A 24122-nucleotide genomic window follows, 5' to 3' on the forward strand; every position below is an offset into this window, starting at 1 on the left:
TCCCTCTCTCTCTGCCCCTCCCCCATTCATGCTCTGTCTCTCTCTGCCCCAAAAATAAATAAACGTTGAAAAAAAAAAATTAAAAAAAAAAAAAAAAAAAAAAAAGAATCTCCTTAAGGCTTTAAATACCAGTGTGTGCTTCCTAGGGCGAAGCTTCAAGAGGTCAACTGAAGAACAACTACAAGAGAAAATTCAATTTCTGGGAAGCTGTCAAATGAACAATTCCTAAATATAGAGACCTTGTTGAATAAGCAGGGCATTCTGTACACTCCAGAACATTCATGCCTTAGTAGTGAGAGTAAACTACCTCTATAGTAAATACTACCCTAGATCATCCTAAAAAATCATGAAGATGAGCCTCAAAATGGTCAGACTGATCTGCAAATAACTGAATGCAAAAAAAAAAAAAAGTCAAACACTTTCTAAACAAAACCATAACATTCAGTTTAATGATATAAATCCTAATATCCAGGGGCGCCTGGGTGGCTCAGTCGGTTAAGCGGCCGACTTCGGCTCAGGTCATGATCTCACGGTCTGTGAGTTCAAGCCCCGCGTCGGGCTCTGTGCCGACAGCTCAGAGCCTGGAGCCTGTTTCAGATTCTGTGTCTCCCTCTCTCTCACCCCTCCCCCACTCACACTCTCTGTCTCTGTCTCTCTCTCTCTCTCTCTCTCTCTCTAAAATAAACAAACATTTTAAAAAATTAAAAAAGAAAAAGAAAATCAAGCAGATCAGGGAAAGGAGCTAGGGCATTTGCAAGTGGGCATATCCATAAATAATATGACAATTACAGTCTTAACAATAGTTTTTTGCTTATGACATCCTGTTGAAAAGTAAACACTCGGGGCGCCTGGGTGGCTCAGTCGGTTGAGCGGCCAACTTCGGCTCAGGTCACGATCTCGTGGTCCGTGAGTTCGAGCCCCGCGTCGGGCTCTGTGCTGACAGCTCAGAGCCTGGAGCCTGTTTCGGATTCTGTGTCTCCCTCTCTCTGACCCTCCCCCGTTCATGCTCTGTCTCTCTCTGTCTCAAAAATAAATAAACGTTAAAAAAAAATTTTTTAAATCCTAATATCCATTACCCAGTTAAAAAAAGAAAGAAAAAAAAATAGCAGCAGGTAAAAAGGCAGAAAATAGTATCCATAATGGGGGGGGGGGGGGGATCAGTAAATAAAAACAGACTCAGAACTAACAAAGATACAGTTAACAGAAAAAAAAAAAACACTTTAAAACAGCTATTAAAATGGGCTTGATAAGATTAAAGACTTAAAGGAAAACATGAATATAATAAGAAAGGAAAAATATTAAGGAGAACCAAATTAAAGGTCTAAAAATAAAATATATAATATTTCATAAAAATTTCACTGGATGGGATTATCAGCATATTAGACACCATAGAAAGAATTTATCAGTAAAACTGAAGATATACTCCTATAAATTATCTTAACCAAAGTACAGCGGAATAAAAATTGAAAACATGAATATAGTCTCAATAATATATGGAACAAAAGCAAATAACTTAACATTTGTATAATTAAGAGTGCTAAATGAGAAAGTATAGAAGAAAATAATATGTGTGTGTGTGTGTGTGTGTGTGTGTGTGTGTGTGTGTGTGTATATATATTTAAAGAAACCATGCCCCCAAATTTTCTAAATTTAATACAAACTATATACCTATGAATCCAAGAAGCTCAAGAATGCTTAGGCAGATTAATCATAAAGAAAAACCACAACAAGATATGTTATAAACAAGCTGCTAAAAATCAGTAACAAAATCTTAGAAGCATACTGGATAAAGAAAAGGCACATAGTACACAGGAACAAAGTTACAAATAACACAAATGTCTCATCAGGAACTATGCTTGCCAAAATTAAAATAGAACAATGTTGTTGTTTTTTTTTAATTGCTAAAAGGAAAAATTGTGAAAGTAAAATTCTATATCCAGAGCAAATTGCTTTCAAAAATGAATACAAAAGTAGAGAGGGCTTGGGAAGATGGTGGTGCAGGAGGAACCCTGAGCTCACCCTGTCCCACATTTACAACTTGATATCATCCACATCCAAGTCAATAAACCAGAGAGGGATCTGAAGACTGGCAGGAAAAACTCCACAACTAAATATAGAGAGTAAACTGTATCTGAAAGTTTAGGAGGTCAGAAAGTTGGAGGGAGGCTGCCCAAGAGGGGAGGGAGCTGCGCATACAGGCCCTCACACCAGGGAGCTCACCCAGGAAAGACTAACCCCCCTACGTTGGGTTTTAGAAACCAGAGGGGCTGAATTCCATGAGTTTTTAAAACCTGGGGGACTTGGAGCTTGGAGCTTGAAAAGTCAGTTGACATAGCACTGGATGAGCTGGAAGGAGGAGTGATACCTGGGTTGCCTCCCTTCAAGAGACAGCAGCCTTCAAGAGACAACATAAAACAGCAGTTTACACAATGCCGGGGGCAAAATGGAGACAGATCTGTTCATACTGATTTTGAAGCATGTTGGAGGTCTTTGAAAATGAGGGAGCTGGCCCGTGCCATTTTACTCCCCTGCCCACCAGCATAAACATGAAACAACCTGCAGGAGACGGCGCTACACAGACCCTTGCTGCCTAAGCTGCAGCAGTGTGCCATGCCCACAAGTTCTCCTGAGGACTCACCAGCTCCAAACCTGCTAGCCTAGGCCCTGGCCTCAAGTCAAATTTTGTTAAAGCTGCAATCATGCCCCTCCCCCAGCCTCCAAGTGCACTGCTGCTGTCATGCACCACATTCAGCCGCCCCACAACACCCAGCCACCACCCTGTGCCATGCCCATCCTCAAGCCCCACAGCCAGCCCAGGGCACAGCCCCCAGATATCACAGTGTTTGGGGGATATGACATAGGACTAGCAGCCCAGCACAAATTTCCTGCCCTGCTCTCAATTTCCCTGGCAGGCACGCCCCCTCAGAGCTGACCTTCTTGGGTCCTATTAACACCACAGAGAGTAAGCACAGCCCACAACAGGCAGAGAGTCAATGCAGTCATCTGTACTGAAAGGAAAAGTGACTCAAACAACAGCAGGACATAAGCAACACACATAGGCTACTCTCCTGAAGTGGCAGATTCAGATGAACAGGGGACACTGCAGTGCAGGGCACTACAGAACCTCTTCTGCATGGAGTCGCTACTTTCAAGAGGGGAATACATAGCTAACTTTCTTAACATAGAGAAACAGACACAGAGAGGCAGACAAAATGAGGAGACAGAGAAATTTATCCCAAATGAAAGAACAGGACAAGGCCATGGCCAGACATGTAAGTGAAACAGATGTAAGTAACATGCCTGATAGTGAATTTAAAGTAATGATCAAAAGGATACTCACTAGAGATGAGAAAACAGTAGAAGACATGAGTGAAACCCTTAACATAGAGATAAGGAATACAATAGCAGAGATAAAGGGCTTAAAAACAAAATGAGAAACACACTTGATGGAATGAACAGGATGGAAGAAGCAGAGGAATGAAATTGTGATCTATGAGCTACAGTAACGCAAAGTAATCAGCTCAACAAAAGAAAGAAAAGAATCATGCAAAACGAGAACAGACACAATTCCAAATTTCAGGTTATATTACAAAGCTGTAGTACTCAAAACAGTTTGGTGCTGGCACAAAAATAGAAACTTAACTCAATGGAACAGAATAGAAAACCCAGAAACAAACCCAGAACTATACAGTCAATTAATCTTCAAAAAATCAGGAAATAATTTCCAATAGGAAAAAGGACAGCCTCTTCAACAAATGGTGTTGGGAAAACTGGACAGCAACATGCAAAAAAGACTGAAACAGGACCACTTTCTTACATCATACACAAAAATAAATTCAAAATTAACTAAAGACCTAAGTGTGAGACCTGAAACCATAAAAATCCTAGAAGAGAACACAGGCGGTAACTTCTTTGACATCAGCCATAGCAATTTTTTTCCTAGATCTATCTCTTGAGGCAAGAAAACAAAAGCAAAAATAAACTATTGGGACTATATCAAAATAAAAAGCTTCTGCACAGCAAAGGAAACAATCAACAAAACTAAAAGGCAACCTACTGAATGGGAGAAGATATTTGCAAAGGACATATCTGATAAAGGGTTAGCATCTAAAGTACATAAAGATCTTATACAACTCAATATCAAAAAAACCACAATCCAGGTTAAAAATAGGCAGAAGATATGAACAGACATTTCTCCACAAAAGACATATAGAAGGCTAATAGACACATTAAAAAATTCTCAACATCACTCATCATTAGGGAATGTAAATCAAAACCACAATGAGCTATCACCTCACACCTGTCAAAATGGCTAGACTCAACACAATCGGTGTTGGCAAGGATGTGGTGAAAAGGGAATCCTCTTGCACTGTTGGTGGGAATGCAAACTGGCCAAACCAGTGTAAAAAACAGAATGGAGTTTCCTCAAAAAGTTAAAAATACAACTACCTTGTAATCCAGCAATCACACTATTGTGTATTTACCCAAAGAATACAAAAACACTAATTCAAAGGAATACATCCATCTTGATGTTTATTGCAGCATCATTTACAATAGCCAATATAAAGAACAGCCCAAGTGTCCATCGACTGATGAATGGATAAAAAAGATTTGGTATAAATACAATGGAACATTATTCAGCCATAAAAAAGAATGAAATTGTGTCATTTGCAGCAACGTGAATGGAGCTAGAGTATACAATGCTAAGTGAAATAAGTCAAAGACAAATACCATATGATTTCACTCATATGTGGAATTTAAGAAACAAAACAAAGGAGCAAAGGGGAAAGGAGAGAAACCAAGAAACAGACTCTTAATTATAGAAAACAAATTAATGGTTACCAGAAGGGAGGGAAGTGGGGGGATGGGTAATAGGTGATGGAGATTAAAGAGTGCATTCATGATGAGCACTGAGGGATGTATGGAACTGTTTAATCACCATACCATACATTTGAAACTAATTTAACACTGTATGTTAACTGGAGTTAAAATAAAAACTTTAAAAAAATGAACATGAAATAAAGGCAGAGGCGCTGTTGCTGGCTCACCTGCATTATAAGAAATGTTGACAGAGGTTCTTCAAGTAAAAAGAAAATACCAAGGAAAATAATACCAATAACACTTTACATCTATATAAAAGGCACAAATATATATATATATGTAATGAACAATGTTTTTCCCCAAAGTCTTCATCCCTTTAAAAGAAAACTGTGTACAACAAAAATTATGTACTATAACACTTATGAACATGTAGAAGCAAAATATATGGCCACAATAGCACAATCGATGGGAGGGGCAACTTAAAGTACACTATTGTAAGATATTTTGATGCCATTTCACTAACAGTTGTTTTAAAGTGCAGGGTGATGAGCTGCTAATGCCTACTGTAAATTCTAGAGTAACTACTAAAAACTAAAAGAAAAAGGTATAGCCAATGTGGAGATAAAATGACATATAAAATACACACAATTTACCCAAAAGCAGGCAGGAAAAGAAAATATTAGAAACAAAAAAGAAGGACAAAGAAACAAGATGGTAGATTTAAACCCTGCCATATAAATAATTACGTATGTAAATAATCTAAACCAGTATCTTTCCCAGGGCTCCCTGAAAGAATTAAGTCCTAATGCCCTAAGGCATTTATTGTGTGCAACAGACTAACTCGTCTTCTATGCACCTACATTGGTACTTGATATGTCCCACCCATTGGAAAACTGGGAAAATAATCATTCAAATCATTTTCTATAGGGCTTAACCTTCCTGCAGTAACCTAACTGAGCAAGGTTAATACATACCCAATTTAAAGGCATAGATCATCAGATTGTAAATAAAGCTAATGTATGGTATCTAAAGTGAGCCCAAATTAAATATAAAAACAGAGATGTTAAAAGTAAAATGATTTTAAAAGATACTTAAATCATAGTAACACTAAACATAAGAAAGCTTGAGTAGCTCTATCAATATCAAAGTAGATATGAGAACAAAGAATATCACCAAGGATAAAGACGGGCATTTTATTATGATAAAGGAACCGATTCCCATCAAGAATACCAATCAATCCTAAATATATATGAACTTAATAACAAAGTTTCAGAACATGTGAAGCAAAAATTATTACAACTGAAAGGCAAAATAAAACAACATACAATAATGGCTGTAGATTTCAACACTCTTCTTTCAGTAATTGACGGAACAAAGAGAAAACATCAGTAGATAAATAGCATCCTTGAATGACACCACCAACAAACTTGATCTAATTCAGATTTACAGAACACTGCACCACCAACCAACCACAGAATACACATTTTTCCAGTGCACATGAAAAATTAACCAAAAGAAATTATGTGGAGGAGAAAAAAACTCAGTAAGTTTAAAAAGATTGGAATCATTGAGAATATGTTCTTCAATCACAACAGAATTAAACTACAAATCAATAAAACTAAAGCGAAAAAGATCTCAAATATTGGAAATCAAACAATATATTTCTAAATAACCAAAGGAGAAAAAGAAATCACATGGAAAATTTTAAAGTCAATGAAAATGAAATGAAAACACAAAATAACAAAACGTGTGTGGAAAAAAAGCTAAAGTAGTGCTCAAGCAGTGCTTCAAAAAATGTGCTATGCATGAGAATCACCTAGCCAGTTTTTAAATATCCCATTGTACCCATTATCCATTTAAACAATTAAACCAAATAGTCTGGGGTTGGAAAGCCCACATCAGTATTTTTTTAAAGACTCCCACATGATTTCAATTTGTAAAAAAAAAATTGAAAGCCAATGGTTGAGAGGACAATTTTTATCTTTAAGAAACATGAAATTTCTATCTCAAGAAAGCAGAAAAAACAGGGGCCCCTGGGTGGCTCTGTCAGTTAAGCCTCCGACTTCGGCTCGGGTCATGATCTTGCAGTTTGTGGTTTTGAGCCCAGCGTCAGGCTCTGTGCTGTCAGCTTGGAGCCTGGAGCCTGCTTAGGATTCTGTGTCTCTCTGTCTCTGCCCCTTCCCTGCTCATTCTCTCTCTCTCTCTCTCTCCCTCTCTCTCTCTCTCTCTCTCAAAACAATAAATAAACATTTAAAAAAAGTAGAAAAAAAGCCAAATAAAATGAAAGTACACAGAAAAGAGGAAATAAAGAATAAACATCAAAGAAATCAATAAACAAACCAAAAGCTGTTTTGAAAATGTGAATTTTTTTTTTCCCTAGTGGTAAACTCTACTTAGAATGACTAAGGGAATAAAATATCAAAGACACAAATTATAAATACTAGAAATAAAAGATTACATACTACAGATGCTTCAAACATTGAAATAAGGGAATATTATAAACAATTTTATACCAATATCCTTGATAACTTAGATGCTTATAAGATATAAAATTATAAACCAACTGAATACTAAACCAATCATCAATCTCAAAAACTTAATTTATAACAAAAAGTCTTCTTATGAAGAAAATTTTAGGACCAGAGGCTTCACTGGTAAATTCTATAAAATATTTAAGGAAGAGACAAATCCTAAACAATCTTGTACAGAAAGAGAAGAGGGAACACTTCCCAACTTATTTTTTATAAAGCCACCAAACCACCAAAACCAGATGGACATTACAGAAAAAAGGACAAGACAGACCAATACACCTCATGAATAGAGACATAAAGATCTTTAACAAAGTAACACCAAATCAAATCTAGCAATATATAAAGGATAGTGTATCATGACCAAATGTAGCTTACACAGGAATTAAAGATTAGTTTACCATTCAAAACAAATCAAAGTAATTTACCATAGTAACAGATTAAACAAAACCATAGGACCATCTTGATAGTTGCAGAAAGGATGTTACTATGTTTGTTATGGATTTAAAAAACAAACAAACAAACAAAACCCTCCAGCCAAGTAAAGTGTGGAGTTACAATTTCTTGCCTGTGGGCTTCAAATCTACCCTTCATTGCCCCACTTTGTTGTACAGCAGCAGGACTCTGTGTCTGTTCTTTGCCAGCTGTGATGACGTTGTTTTGTCAGTAGAAGGTACTAGAAAAACACTGCAGGAAGAAAACATTTCTGTTTCTGGTTCCAATGTGATTTATTCCCTTCCTGCTCCTGTGGCAGTCAGTAGCATAGGGGTATCTGGTGGCAGTCACACCGCACCCCCCCACACACACCCGCCACCACCATTCCCTCAGCAGGTTTCAGCAGCACCCTCCTGAGCAACTTCTCAGGAAGTTTCCCCAGCAAGTCCCACTTGCCCCAACCAGCAATTTCCCAATCAGTTTCAGTACACCCCCATGATCATCTTTCCAGTGAATCCTGCCCAATCCTCAGGGGTTGGCTCATCGCCACCATGCACCACAGAAGTAAGAAAATGGAGCACAACCCAGAACCACAAAGAGAAGCCCCCATCCTCCTGCCCTGGCAGGAGGCTTCCAAATGAGTTTCAGGGACTTCTCTATAGGAAGCCTCCCAAAGAGTCTCAATGGGACCCAGAAAGTGGCTTACTAGGTAAACAACTATCATACATCTATACAATTGAGTATTCTTCAACAATTTAAAAAATGAGCTGGCAAGCCCTAGAAAGACATGGAGGAACTTCAAATGCATATCAGTAAGTGAAATAAGCCAGTCTGAAAAAGGCTACTTCCTGTATGATCCCAACTATATGACATTCTGGAAAAGCAGTGGTTGTGAGAGGTACAGAAAGAGGGAGGGAAGGGTGAATATGTGCATCACAGGGGATTTTAGGAAGGTTAAACTCTTCTGTTTGATACTATAAAGGTAGATATATGATATTATGCATGTGTCAAAACCGATAGAACTAAACAACATAAGAAGTGAACCCTAATGTTACCTAAGGACTTGAGTTAATAATATTGCATCAATAGTGGTACATCAATTTTAACGAATGTACCACACTAATATAAGAATAATAAGGGAAACTGTATGTAGAGAGAGAAGAAGTATATGGAAATCCTACTTTCTACTCAACTTTTAAGTTTAAAACTGCTCTAAAAAATATAGTCTATTGATTTTTAAAACACATTTTTGTTTAATTTCACATAATTGCTATAAGGTAGGCAGAATTCTAAGATAGCCTCTTGCTATACACACTCTGTAATTTCTTCCCCTTGAGTGTGGGCAGAACTGTAAATATGAGAAGGTTCACTCCCTGTATCAGGTTACATTATATGACAAAGGTGAAGGGATTTCACAGATGTAATTAAGGTCCCAGAGCAATTGGCTTTGAGTTAATCAAAGGGAGATTATTCTGAACTAATCAGGTTAGCCCTTAAAAGGGACTTAAAGCCTGACACTTAAAAGGGAAAAGCCTCAAAGCCTAGAGAGGTTCTCCTATTGGCCTTCAAGAAAACGATCATGAAGCAAGGCCCTAAGACAGGCTCTAGGGACTGACAGCAGTCTCCAAACAACAGTTAACAAGAAAATGGGGACCTCAATCACACAACCCCAAGAAAATGAATTAGGCCAACAACCACACAGCATGGAATAGGACTTTATAAGACCGCAGCCCCACCAAGACCTTGATTTTTACCCTGTGAGATCCTGAGCACAGGGTCCAGCTATGCCAACACCACCACACTCTTGACCCACGAAAACTATGAGATAATTTATGTTCTCTCCTGCCACTAAGTTGGTGGTAAGTGTTACGTAGTCATTGAAAACTAATACCCTCCAGCTGACAAACCACCGAAGTCAACAAATTAGGCTAAAAGAAGTCATTTGGGGTTTTTGTTTATTCTGAAATAAGAACTGAATTTCATTGTTATAAAAATGTAAATTATGTTGCATGTAGCTGGCATTTGACATTTTCTAGCATATATGACATAACCAAGGTGTACTTTTAAAAATACGCACAATCAAGAATAAAATACAAGAACAAATCTTTTGGGAAGCAACTTTTTTAAATTCCACTTATATATATATATATTTATATATAGGTGTCGAAAGACCACCCCAAAAAAGTACAAAGAGAAATCAGAAGTTTAAAAATCTGCAAATAAAATGCATTATGAGTCTTGGATTTCTGAACAGAGATTTTTTATATAACATTACACAATTTTCAAAAGCAGAGTCAGTATTGATGCTTTTCTCTGTGCCAATCTCTGGAATAGACAAAAGTAAGGCCCAGCCTAGTGAAACAAGGCATTACAAGCAAACAAACATAAAAACCCCTTTACACCGTGATGTAACACATCTTATATTACAGAATTTAAAATTCTGGTGGGGGGGGCGCCTGGGTGGCGCAGTCGGTTAAGCATCCGACTTCAGCCAGCCAGGTGACGATCTCACGGTCCGTGAGTTGGAGCCCCGCGTCAGGCTCTGGGCTGACGGCTCAGAGCCTGGAGCCTGCTTCCGATTCTGTGTCTCCCTCTCTCTCTCTGCCCCTCCCCCGTTCATGCTCTGTCTCTCTCTGTCCCAAAAATAAATAAATGTTGAAAAAAAAAATTTTTTTTTAAATAAAAAAAAAAATTCTGGTGGGACTCACCATTTTTAAAGCATGTATATTCCCTGATACTGAGAATATGGAAAATTTGAGATCTAAATATTTATATGACTGTTCTTTTTATAACAGGTATATAAAGACTATTTATTTGTTTTCTTCCCTATCAAATTATAGTGAAAAAATGATACCAGTCTCAGAAATATCAAGTTTTCTTTTCCTTCCAGCCTTATATTCTATGATTCATCACTAAATTTAGACCAATTGTGTTAGACTAGCTTATTAACATTAAAAAAAAAATACTTTAAAGGGAAGGTCATATGGCCAACCAAGGTTTAGAACTATTTAAGAAAAATTACTAAAAAACATAGTTTCAATTGTATTTGAAAGTTATTATAATGAAAAAAAAAGTTATTCTAATGGATGGATGAAGTGATAAACAAAATGTGGTATATCCAAACAACAAATTACTCTTCAGCCTTAAAAGAGAATGAAGTACTAATACATTCTGTAGTGTGGATGAGCCTTGAAAATATTATACTAAGTGAAGAAGCCAGTGACAAAAGGTCACATGTCTCATTTTTTATATAAAATATTCAGGCAGGTAAATCCACTCTGGGTATGGGAGATTCCTTTGGGGATGACAGATTTTTGCAACTAAACAGAGGTGACAGAGCATTGTGAATGTCGATGAATTATACACTTTAGAGTAATTTTACGTTATGTGAATTTTACCTCAATTTAAAAAGTTAATCTAGTCAGTCTAAATACTAAACTACTACATATAAGTGATAGAAATTTAGAATAGATGTTCTGTAGAACACTCAATGGTGCAAATAAAAATCACTAGCACATGAACAGAAAATCATTAACTATCCTATTTAAGTACACATTGAGACTTTATACATGATGCTTGAAAGGGCATCTGGTTCACTGCATGAACAATAATAAAAATGTTCTACGCTGTGCTAGACATATAATGAATAATATTTGCAATGTTTTTCAAAAAAATGTATAAAATGTTATGTCACAGAAGCAGTTCACATAAACTGTACTAAACTGTATTCATGCTTTCTCATTTTTCTGCCAATTAAATATTAATGAATTATTGCCAAATGCCATGTCATAAGCAAGATAAGATTGAATCCAAATTTTGGAATCTGGTTTGAACTACTAGGATTAGCAAACTAAGCAATCAAATAAAATATTAAGCATGTCAACCCAAATAATCCACTCTCATCTTTGGAAATGCTTTAATAAATTTCCAAAGAGAAAAAATATAGTAATCCATACAAAAGATCTTAACACTGCTTTGAAAACACACATTTTAACCCATAATTTATGGTTTTTCAATGATTGTTTCAAGATTATTTTCTAGCAAGACAATCAAAATATTCCAATCAGAAGAAACACTTTAAAGGTATTTTTTTAGTTTAATTTAGATAGATTTACAAGCACAAATCTTGTCCATAATTCTAAGAATTGCCTACTTTACTCAGTAGGCAATAAAAGTATCATATGTGTTACAGAATATAGGTTACAATTGAGAGTTTATACCTAAATGACATCATAAATTAAGCAAAACATGATATATATCATCTTTAATAGAATTAAATGGGTACTAATATTATATGAAAATGGTAATAAAGTAGTGCTAGACCTGCACTGTCCAATACAGTAGTCATTAACCAATTATATCTATTTAAATTTAAAATAATTAGAATTGCATATTAAAGATTCCTTTTTCAGTTACACAAATCACATTTCAAGTCTTCAATAGCCACAAAGGTCTAGCAGTTACCATATTGAACAGCAGATTTCCATCATTACCCAAACAGTACTTGTTGGGCTTGTTTACCATAAAATTGCCTCATGATGCTTAAGCTTAGGACTCCTCATTTGAAAAAGCCCTTTCGGGGACCTGGGGCTGGCCTTAGCAATGTGTTCTCATGATGATGCCTTTTCATACATTTTGCAAAATTAAGATGTTTTAACCATAATAAAAGTATTTCTCTTTCCACTCCACTTCACACTTCACCACACTTTCCCTTGTGTCAAAGAGTATGAGTGGGCAACGTGGGGCTCCAGCAAAGAGAAATGTTAATTAGAGATACATGTTTGGTTTGAGTTTCGTGGGATATATGTATGTAGTTTTCAGTCATTTCCATATGCAATAAATTATTGCCATATGTTCCACCCCAGGAACAGCTTCTGGGAATATACATTTTTCCTACTGCTTCAACTCACCCGTTATCATGACATGAAGGTACAAAGCCAGAGGTCAGAGGTGACGTGAATGTGTCTCATGGCAACTAGAACCACAGGTATTATAAATAGAGGACAAACAGTCTGAAATGTGTGCAGCTAGAAACAAGTCTGTGGAAAATTTTTCCAATCATGAGATATGAAATAGTATAAGTAGATAATTCAGTTTTTAATTGATGCCTGGTCAAATCAGAAATTTTCTTAGTGGGACTATAGTTGATAACATATTTAATTATAAATGCATCATACTTTTTTCTTTTTGATGGGACTCATGAAATAGAACTTCTCTGAAACTCTGTACAGCATAAACTTGTAACAGTTTTATAAGTACTAGGTGCATTTGTGAGTGAAACTGCATGTTTTATACACTTCAACTATCAATAAAAACAAAATTTTATTAACCAGGCTACAGCAAAGACTTATCTCTGTTCTCTTTATAGGAAATCATATCATAAAAGCACTATGATAGATAGAGAGAGGCAAACAAACACTAAGCATCCTATAGTTGTAGAAAAAATTTAGTTTAAAAGTACAATCAACAGTTTTAAAATGTCATTTTTCTGAATAATGTGATCATTATGTCATTGGCCACCTTTTTTTGCAATCTGTAATCTGTTATTTTATTTTTGTTCTAAATAAATGTTGACTTTTGCACATAACCTTGTATTTGTAATTTTGTATTTCTCTTTTAAAGAGGACTCCCTCCCACAAAAGGTCTACTTTTTAGGTCCCCCCCAAAAAAAACCTTGATCTGCTCCTGGTACTAGGAAATCATGTCTTGATTAAAATAAATATTTACCAATTAGCAATCTCTACATTTTTGTCTCTTCATTCCAAATGTGTTACATTTAATAACCCAGCCGCATTACTAACACTGAATGCCAGAATTTGAAAGGGTTCATTTGAAATACATCTCGTCTACTCTCTCTGAACCTTATCTGATATCTCTTCAACCTTCAGCACAAAAAAAGCTCACACCTCACTAGCACTGGTACAAATGTCAGTCTTGGTAATTAAGTTACATTGCCCACCCCTTTGAGCTTTGTGCTATGAATGGCAGTTAAGTTCTTAATACAACTGCAGCTATAGTTATTCAAATGACCACGACTTTTTTTTTTTTCTGAGTAAACAATATACTGAACCAAATGCTAGCCTGACAATACTAATTCATTTCAGTAAATAAAAGACAAACAAAAATTTCAGTCATCATACTTGAAAATGTTCTAAATGATACCAACATTGTAAAACCACCTTTATGTATTACGAAAATGTACTTACAACGTAAGTATAAAAATGCCTAATAGCTAAATGCCATTCATGCAAATATTCCCTAAGTTAACATTTTATTTTTCATTTCATACCCTTTACACTTCATTAAACCATACTTCAGATAACCTAATTTCTCATTATTGTATTGCAAAGATATATTCAGCCTGAAATTACATCAAATAAATTGTAAATCAAATTTCTGAAAGACATAGCCATAGGTGGAAATCAAATGAAATGCCTAATTTCACATAAATGGCTAAAGCTCTAAATGGATTGCATTTATTTAATTGCCTAGGCACACTGATTCGGCAGTGTTTTTGTTGCTGTCTCCTATAGATAGATGTAGAATAATGTCATTCTAATATATAAGCAATATATTGGCAGTCAAGGCAAAAAGATTTTTACTCTGGATAAAAAAATTAGAGGCTATGTTAAAAAATCAATTGAAATTAGACTTGGAATACACATGTTCTAATATATTCCTTTTCTCTGATTAACCCTGCTTGATGCATTTACTAAAGATAAAAAAAAAAAAAAAAGAACGGAAATAAGAGGATGGGAAGTAAACAGGTAAGTTACCACCCTTACTCAAAAAAATGGTTCTATTCACAGGGAGAGAAGGTAGAATGATGGTTGCCAGGGATAGGGAAGGAGAAATAAGAAGTTACTGAGTTATGTTTAATAGCTACATACTTTCAGTTTGGGAAGATGAAAGGTGATGGATTACAATGAGAATATACTTAATAGCACAGAACTGCACACTTAGAAATGGTTGAAGTGGTAGGTTTTATGTTATATACATTTTATCATTTAAAAATTTTAATTATTCTGAAGAAAATATACTTACATTTTTAGAGGTTTTTTTTTTTTCTTTTCTTGGATTTAGCCTGAATTGAAGGTACTTTACTTTAAATAATGGAAACTAAGTTCTTAAGTTAATCATTAAAAGTCATAGCAAATAGAATGGAGAAAACTAATTCAATTTACAAAATTGAGAGATCACCTAAGAAATTCCAAACTTCTCTAATAGTTACTGCAAAACAAATAAAAAGCTACCTATAGGATAGAGGTTCAGTTGAAACCTTTTCCAAAAAACAAAAAGGTAGCTAACTGTACCTCTGGCCACACTGAGCAGGGACAGTTAGTTGATGGGGTGGGAAGGTGTCAACAGCAAAGCAAGTCTAGTTGTTTCCACTGTGGAGAGAAAGGAATTAAGTCAACAGGGTGAACACGCAATCAACTTCAAAGAATCCATCCTATCAGAGATACCATCATGTCCTGTCTTCTAGAAAACCCATTTACAAATTCTAGGATGCATGATATTTTGTTAAAAATGAGTCCTGATTCATTAGAAGTTTATCTTTATTAAGCTGAGGAGCAGCTGTGGAGCGTGATTTACAGTAAGGTAAATCACAGTAAATCCACCATCTAGCAGAGTGTTACATAGGAAGTAGGCAATAAATATCTGTTTAATTAGCAGGAAAGAAAGGAGAGAGGGAAGGAGGAAACGGATGGGAAAAAAAGGAGGGGAAGTTGGGCAAATGGGTTGTATACATGCTAACAACCCATCAGCTAGTACTCAGCATCTGGCTTTGCTGTGCAGAAGAGAGGCTGCAAGTAGTTGATGGACAGTTGGGGCCAGTGCCCAGAGTAAGCTGTGCTGTTTTGTAGATTTTATTGATGAGTTCTTTCTTTATTGACTAAAGTTCAGAATTTAAATATGTAAGTGATATATACAAAGTACCTGAATAACACCTGGAATTCATTACGTCTGTATAACCATCCATGATGTACACCTGCACCATTAAAACTTTGTTTTAAATACAGACAGCCTTAACACATAGCAATTTTATATATCCCAAAGCCAGTTTCTTCCTGGTACAATAATTAAAACTCTATATTTTCATCAACATTTTGTAATAGATCATTCTGCAGCCAAATATTAAACAATTTTATCACAACAGCAAAACATTTGAAGCAATCACCATATTTCAACTTTATAATCTTTATAAAATAGGAGCTTGTTTTGGTTATACAATTGTGTCACTTTTTGCTGACCACCAGGAAAAAAAACCCTGTCAAGTGACTTTCAGGTTTACACAGTGTGTGCCATTATAAGCAATTATGGGCTTAATGGAATGCTAGCTGTGTGCACTTCTGGTATGCGCCTCAATCCATGTCATTAGTCATTTCATGAATCATTTCAGCTTTCCTTCATCAACTACCCTCTCAGGTTTTTCAGTCATCACTCTTAAGATCAATTCACTAAGCAATTTTTCAACTTCCTGTAATTTTTTTCACTCGCTTACATATTTTGATTCCTTAAAGATGTCATTTTTTGGCAAAACTAACTAGTGGGGGGGGGACAATTATCAGAAAAAAAATGGTTGCCAGTGGAGTGTGAGGGCAGAGTTTGACTGGTAATGGACACAGGGAACTTTCTGAGCTGACAGTAACATTCTGTATCTTGATAAAGGTTTGGGTTGCACAGGTATACACACATATCAAAACAGCAAAGGTTCCCTTAAGATTTATACATGTCTATTGTGTTTAAATTTCACCTCAGGAGGAAAAAGAACTTCATTATTATTGAACCCTCGTTAGTGTTATGCATTCTGAAGTATTTAGGGATAAGTGCCTGCAATTTACTTTGAAATGCATCATAAATAAGATGGATTGATGGATGAATAGAGAGATGAATAGATGGATAGAGATATAAGGGGGAAATGTTTGGTAAAATGTGAGCGGTAGGTATTCTGGTGCTCGCTGTAAAGTTCTTCATTTGAAAATTTCATAATAAAATATCTTAAAGTTTGTAAAGTAATTGGTTCATAATCCTTTTCACTTCATCATTCACCTAGTAAAGAAAAAGGAATCAGCAAGTATTCCCAAAGATTTTGAACCATGATCTTAGTTACTCCCTTGCTTGATCACTTTAGGTACTTATGAAAATTGATCCCAATAGTTAGCACTGGATAATAGTATTGTTAAATTAATTAAATATATAATTTAGTCATTCATTCTTTTGTTCATTCCACAAATACTTGTCAATCACCTTCTATGTACCAGATGGCTGTAATGCTAAAGGAAGAAAGCCAACTTAATTGTAATACAAGGTGACATATATCAAGTGTTATAGGAATATGGCTGGCAAGGCATTTTCTGGACCATGGAGAATGAGTATGATTTTTTCAGATAGAGTACAAAGAGGGGAAAGTTAATTCTAGACTGTGGAAAACTGAATAAGTAAGCATGTAATACACAAACTTTATTTCATAGCTAAAAATAAGTTTATGGTAGTTGCTTCTTAAATTTATCAAAATGTCTAAAATAAATTTACATACATTAGACACTCCCCCCTGCCTTTTACTATCTTATATACTGCTTTTGGAAGATTCGACAGCCTTTTCAGTTACCAGCATAAATCCAGGTGTATCTTTTTTATCATTGAACACAAGCTGCATGTATTTCATATTAAATATTTAAAAGTATGTCCACATTTGATTTTATTACTATTTGGGGTTTTTTGTTTGTTTGTTTGTTTTTCCTAAGAAGCTTTTAGGACTCACTTTGGGAAGTATTGCTCTAATGTCTTGAAATCCCAAGAGTGAATACTCAGGTATTAAAAAGTTTCTGAGACCAGGCAGCAAATAAAAATGCAAATTTCTCACACAGCAATTCAGCTCAATATAATATGCACAAAGGACAAGTATCAAAGTACTGTCCAGATTGTAAACAATCTATTTAGATATTTTTAATATTTTATATCTTCCCTCTTAAGGCATGTAGATGGTCCCATTTCCTTTAATGACTAGTTTGCCTCTCCAAATAACAAATTTCTAATACCTGTGGATTTACTTCAATAGATTTTCTCTGTAAAATATGTGTATGACTATAGATCTCACATGCTTAATGTGAATATTAGATGAGATTTTTAAAAAATGAAAAGCAGTTAGTACTTACTGATCAATATAGTAACTAATACTAAAAAATAGTTTTCCATATACCTATTCATGCAATTGAACAGACATGCTTTTTGATCTGGGCCACGAGCTAAAGCGAGCCAGAATTCATCTTATCTTTTCAGTTTCGTTACCAAGTCCTAACTCTTAGTCTCATTGCATTACTGACCACTTCAATGTCATGATAGCTTTTCATTTGCTCCCTTTCGGATCCAAACTCCTTACTTCACTGCTCACCCAAGACTGGCACTCTTTACAGAGTTCACTAGCAAAGACCTTAGAATTCTTTTATCATTTATCCGTGAGTGGCTCAGAATAGAAATATCACTGGACCTTGACCTCAAATAATCCTCTAAAAAAATTCCCAGTGACTGAGTTGGGCTAGAGGTTCAGACTCAAGATGCTTTGTAATTTGTTTCAAACCATTTTCTACAGTACCTTCAAATGATCCCCAGGCTGAATGAGATGTTTTGTTCTGAGGAGCTTTGAAAAAGTCAGTTAGGAAAGGTAATATTAGGGGAGTTCTTAGGCCAGAATGCTGCATTATAAAAAGAATATTCAGAGACTCTAGGGAAAAGATATTTCTAGGATGAAAAAAAATTTCAGTAGAAAACCTGATTTCATTTGTTAGTACATATAATGACTGTCACTATTTAATAGAACAGTACCTTATCACTTTGAGATAAAAAGAAGTGAGGATTTGAGGTCATACTTTGAGACACAATTAAGTGACTAACTCAATATGTCTTCAATAGTGGGGGACATTTCCTTACGGAGGTCTATAAATTTAGGAACAACCTTGCAAAATGATCTGTACTATTGATCAGTTTATTAATCTCCATGTTATGTTTCTATTAAGTGAAAATAAATTATTCTAGATGTTTACTGTTAAGTTATAAATCTAGTCCAACATACCATTAAGATTTAAAAACAGTTAAATCTTTAATAATGCCATAAGAGCAAGTAAATAGAGAGGCTATTTCTATTTAGAACGTGCCAGTTCTATTTAGAACGTGCCAGTTCTATTAGGCACGTCCACAGCACTGATATTTTCTTCTCTTAAAACATGTTGAATTTAAGATACAGGTATGAATCTTATTTTGCTGCAATGCTAATTATACTCATTTAAAAACCTGAAAGCTATTAGTCCTGATTTTCACTTTTTCATCTAAATGATATGATACAAGTGTGCTGTGAGCACCTGTGCTCATGCTGCCATCCTCAGCCGAGTCCTGCCAGCAGATTGTATGCATTTCAATCTTCACATTGCAATCTCTTACTTGCAATATGCTAAGAGAGTGATTTTCTTTATTGTTCCCTGGTCTTGTATTTCAGTCTTAAAGAAAACAATAGGGCAATTGGGGCCTTATTTAGCAAATCAGTCACTCTGCTTTTCTTGTCAAATGAATGAATGAATGAATGAATGAATGAATGAACAAATATAAATAAATAGATGCTTGGTTCCTCAACTAAATGAGGAAGACATAAAGTAGAAAAATGAATACTAAAAAGGTCAGAAGAAATAGAGGTTTCAACAGTAATTGTTTAAAGAGTAAGGACCAGGAGGACATAATTTGATACAAAAAAATTGAATGCTTAAAAATACTTAGGTGAATCCACACAATTCTAAAAAGCCTTTACAAGATGATTCCTATGTGAGATAAATAAGTCTGTCATTTCAAAAAAAAAAGAGAAAGTTTTTGGTAAAAGGAATAAAATCTGGTTTTATTTAAAACTTGGTAAAAAGTACTTTGATAGAGCACCTTTTTAAAGAAATGGCCAGGTGCCTAACAATTTTCTTACCCAAAAAAATCCTATCCTGCTGTACTGACAATATGCTTTATTTTAAAACTAGAGTAATACAAAAAGTTCAAAGGAAGACTTTCCAAAGTACAAAAAAAGTCTACGATACACCAAGCCACAGCTGAAATGACTAGCAATACCGCCTTCTCAAATCCCTCAAAGCTTAAAAGTATATGATACAACACAACTATTTATATATTTCCTACTTGAACAGCTTCACAGTTGCCATGAATTATTCTTTCATTTTCCACAAGTACTTAGAAAGCAGTATAGTTCTTCACTTTAAAAGGAAAGAAAAAATAGGTAGAAGAATAAAATACATTGTTTTCACAAACAGAAAGTATATGATAAAAGATGGGTAGATGCACAGGTGGATTATGGGTGGATAGACAGGTGGATGGATGGTACATGGATATACAGGTAGATGGATCAACAGATGCTCAGAAGGACATGTGAATGGATAAATAAGCTGCTTTCTATCAAAGCAAAAAAACAAATGCAATCTTTCTTTTCTAATTTCATTAATATCTATAGAAGTACTTAATCTAAGGGATGTCAAGGTCAGCAGGGGGTTTATGAATCCCCATGAACTATAAAGGAGGAAGATGCATGTTGATACGGGTAGACACATGAATATGTGTGTGAAAGAGAAAAAGGGTAGGTGTGAGTTTCTGTGTGGGTAGACATTCTCTTATGCATTTATTAGAATTCAGAGTTTTTAAAGGTATCATGACCTAGAAGAAGGTTAAGACCACTACTGTAAAGTGTTTCACATGATGAATCAAATGATAGGGCAATACTAGGTAGTCTTCTCAAAGCTAGGAAGCCATGCTGATAATTTCAAGAAAACCTAAGGACACTCAAACACTGGATCCTCAGTTAACCACAGAATCCTTAGCTACCCTAAAGAGGGTGGAAATTGTATCATTTAAGACTTTTTTTGACAAAAGGAAAAGCCTAAATGGGCACTGACAGCTCTCAAAATTTACTTTTACTAACAGTGAAGTTAGGACACAAAAGTTCTCAGTTATCAGCATTCGGTACTCTGTGCAAGGAAAATTCTTAGCACCACCTGAGTTCCCACAATGTGCCTTAAGATAACATGCAGATCCACAGAATCATATCTCTCTTTATTACAATACATTAACAAAAGGGACCCCTTCTTCCGATTTCCCGAAACAATTAACCTACTCTCTTTTAAAAGTGTACTTTGCCAGAGTCTTTTCGCCTCACATCCAAAGAAGCAAGGCCTGAGTAAAAAGAAGCTGGCAAGACAGCTTGAACAAGCACTTTCCATACATCCAAGGAAGCTTTGGCACTCACAGATGGTGCGAGGCATGGATCCTGAAAAGAGAGCAGCGGGATAATATCCACCCAGTACGTAACAAAGGCACTGAAAGTCAGCAAAAAAAAAATTAATTCAACATAGCATCCCTGATTTCATATTTATTAAACACCACCCTTTCATAATAGCCTGGGGGAATTAAGTAAAGGATTTAAAGATTCACATCTAATTGAACTCCAACGCAGACAAAACACTGTTTCTTAACTTGAGGTAACAACAGCCAAATTTTGCCTTTCAAAGGCAACAGAACTTTAGAAAAATGATACCTTCCCAGAGATCCCTTGTGAGCTGTTCACAAACATTTGTCACGGTGGCAAATAATTTCATAAGTTTCTTTATTGGACATAACAGCTCACACTTGGAGAAATGCAGACCCAAGAATCAAATTCACAGCAGGAAAAGGGCAAGGCAGTATTACGGAAAGTATGCTGGACCAGAATCAAATCAGAAGACCTAGGGTCTTAGTTCTAACATCAGGTGGATGAATGTGAGCTCCTAGGGAAGAATGAACATAATGTAGTTGCCTTTCAGTTGCTGCTGCCACACGTATACAAAGCAAACAGAGAGGAACACATTATAGCCTGAGGCACTCTATTTTTTGTCCGGCTTTATCTCAGGAACAACAAAGTCCTTTTGAGATCCTGATTAGAACATTATAATTTTTAAAAGATTGGAGAATATATAAGGATATTGGAAAATATTAACAAAGTAGGGAAAACGTATTTGATATTTTCATAATTTCTACAATATGCATCCTAATTAAGCTAAAGGACATATGCCTAAAAACTGCTGCCATTTTGTCTAAAAGCAACACATAATAAAACATTATTTTTTCTTTCTTTCCTGGTATAAAAAAAATTTTTTAAAGGGAAATAAAAATAAATTTTTAGGGAGAGCTACAGATATCATCAAGTATGCATTTTAACCTAGTCCAATATGTCTTTTGTATAAATATGAGTTTTTAACAGATCTAAAGCTCTCAGAGTATCTGTTGATGCTACTCTGTGGGAGAGATAAATACAGATAAAGAGTTTATACTTTATACCAAAACTTCCTTAATTTATCAGATATTCTAATCTCAAGCCAAAAGCTTTACTTAAGCAAGCCAGGTAAAAATTATCACTTAGAAAAATAATGGGATCACTATTTTAAACTATTTATTAAAAAAGAAAAACCCTGAAGAGATCTAAGTAGGGTGAACAAGTATTTTCCTGGATGCTGTGTTTATCAGGTTCGTAAATATTTTTCTTGTTTTCTCTTACTACCAGAAATAGACAATAGACACTATTAAATTTAAATATGCTATGTCCTTTTTTTATCTTGAGGACAAATGGGCTCAATCTCAGTAATAGTTATTATACATGCAGCACTTTCATGGGATATGTCCAGGATTTATAGGGCTTTTGTTAGATAACAAAACCCAGATAAACCAGAAAGGAAATACAACCCATAGCGGGATAATATTCATCACTAGGGCACTTGGACTTTAAGATTTTACTGGTCAATGGCAAAGAAAATTGTGCACTCATGAGCAAGTCATTTTGCTCACTGGGGGTCAGTCTTCTCGTATGCAATAAAATATTTACTATAAGTTTTATTCATCTATAAACCCTTTGTTGGAAGAGATCATGGTACCCTAGCATCTACCCATAATAGGTAGCCAAATTATAATGTGCAGAACACAAATTTACAAATTTTCTTTCCAGTCTACTGATTCTTCATTTCTATAATTTCTTAAGTATGATCTTTGGGTGGGTATGTCCATAAAATAGGGCAGAACATATAAAAAGGTGGGAGGTCCATAAAAATGTGGTAGAAATGAATAATTTGGCTAGAAGATAAAGAAACGATTGGGCACAGTTGAAGATTAGCTAAATAACCGTATCTGTTTTTAGCTTTTATCTTACTTGACCAAAGTTTTCAGAGGATGTCAGAGACAGAAATTAAAATACAAGAAGATAAATTAGATCAGTTATACCTTAAAATTGTTTTTTGAAAAACATAATTCCAAGTTTTGATGATCCAATTTATTAGTTGTCTGCATCAGACTTTGCCAAAACTCTAGCTTTAAACTTTATAAAAAGTCATAGAATTATAGTTTCTCTTTCAGATTCCTTTTTGCTTGTTTTTTTCTAGTTAAAACCTTCATAGAATGTCTAACCATAATTTGAAATTACCGTAAAAACAAAACTTCCCTAATTTCTATTTTAAAATGTTTATGCTTTTTGGGCAACAAAGGAATTAGTACTTATAAATTCACATGTTGACAATCTAACTTAATATAATATTCTAATATACAGAAAAAAGCTGTAAGCCACAAAATATCTAATACAACATTATTTAAAACAGCAGAACTCTAGCATTAACTAAAAATTTTTAAAATAGAATGATAATAGAAATTGTGGAATACCCACTTGATCTTCCATTTTGAAGTCATTCAAAATGATGCACATAAAACCTAAGTACCAACTTGGAAATGCTTTGTTTAAAAAAAAAAAAAAAAAAGGCAATGGGCTGAAAGGAACTACACTATCCTCAAAAAAAAAGGTAGAGTTTTAACCAAATGTCATAATACCACAACAACAAAATCCCTCCTCATGGTATTTCTTAAAGAAATGAGAAGAGTTAAATTAAATAAACATACATTTTTAACTAAGATAGTTAGTTCTGAGTTATCTTCCAGATCTTGTCTCCTTATGCTTGGGTATACAAAATCACTGAATACTTAAAAAATGTTTCTATTCTGTAAAAATCCAAATAAAGTCACTCAATTTTTTAAAAAATTGTTGTCTTATTATACTTGGAGTCCTGCCACTGAGTTAAACTCAAAGAATATAACATTAAATCATTATACAAAACTACATTTCCTCATTTATGAAAATCAGCCAAAATAGATCTTTAAAAAATATCTCACTGCTATAACAGTTTGAAAAAACCCAGAGAACAAAGAACTGTGTCAGACTCCATATCCTTAGTGTTAAAAGTGTGAAAATGACAGTCTCAAAATACGTATAGAGAACAAATTTAATTG

At 35.0% G+C, this 24122-nt stretch overlaps 1 protein-coding gene across 11 annotated transcripts in view; it reads right to left on the reverse strand.

Moving 5' to 3' along the window:
- Positions 1 to 24122, reverse strand: part of IMMP2L (inner mitochondrial membrane peptidase subunit 2) — an 888431-nt gene that overhangs the window by 751882 nt on the left and 112427 nt on the right. The gene's annotated exons all lie outside the window — the stretch shown is intronic.

Source organism: Felis catus, chromosome A2, assembly GCF_018350175.1.
Source record: "Felis catus isolate Fca126 chromosome A2, F.catus_Fca126_mat1.0, whole genome shotgun sequence".
Classification (NCBI taxonomy): domain Eukaryota; kingdom Metazoa; phylum Chordata; class Mammalia; order Carnivora; family Felidae; genus Felis; species Felis catus.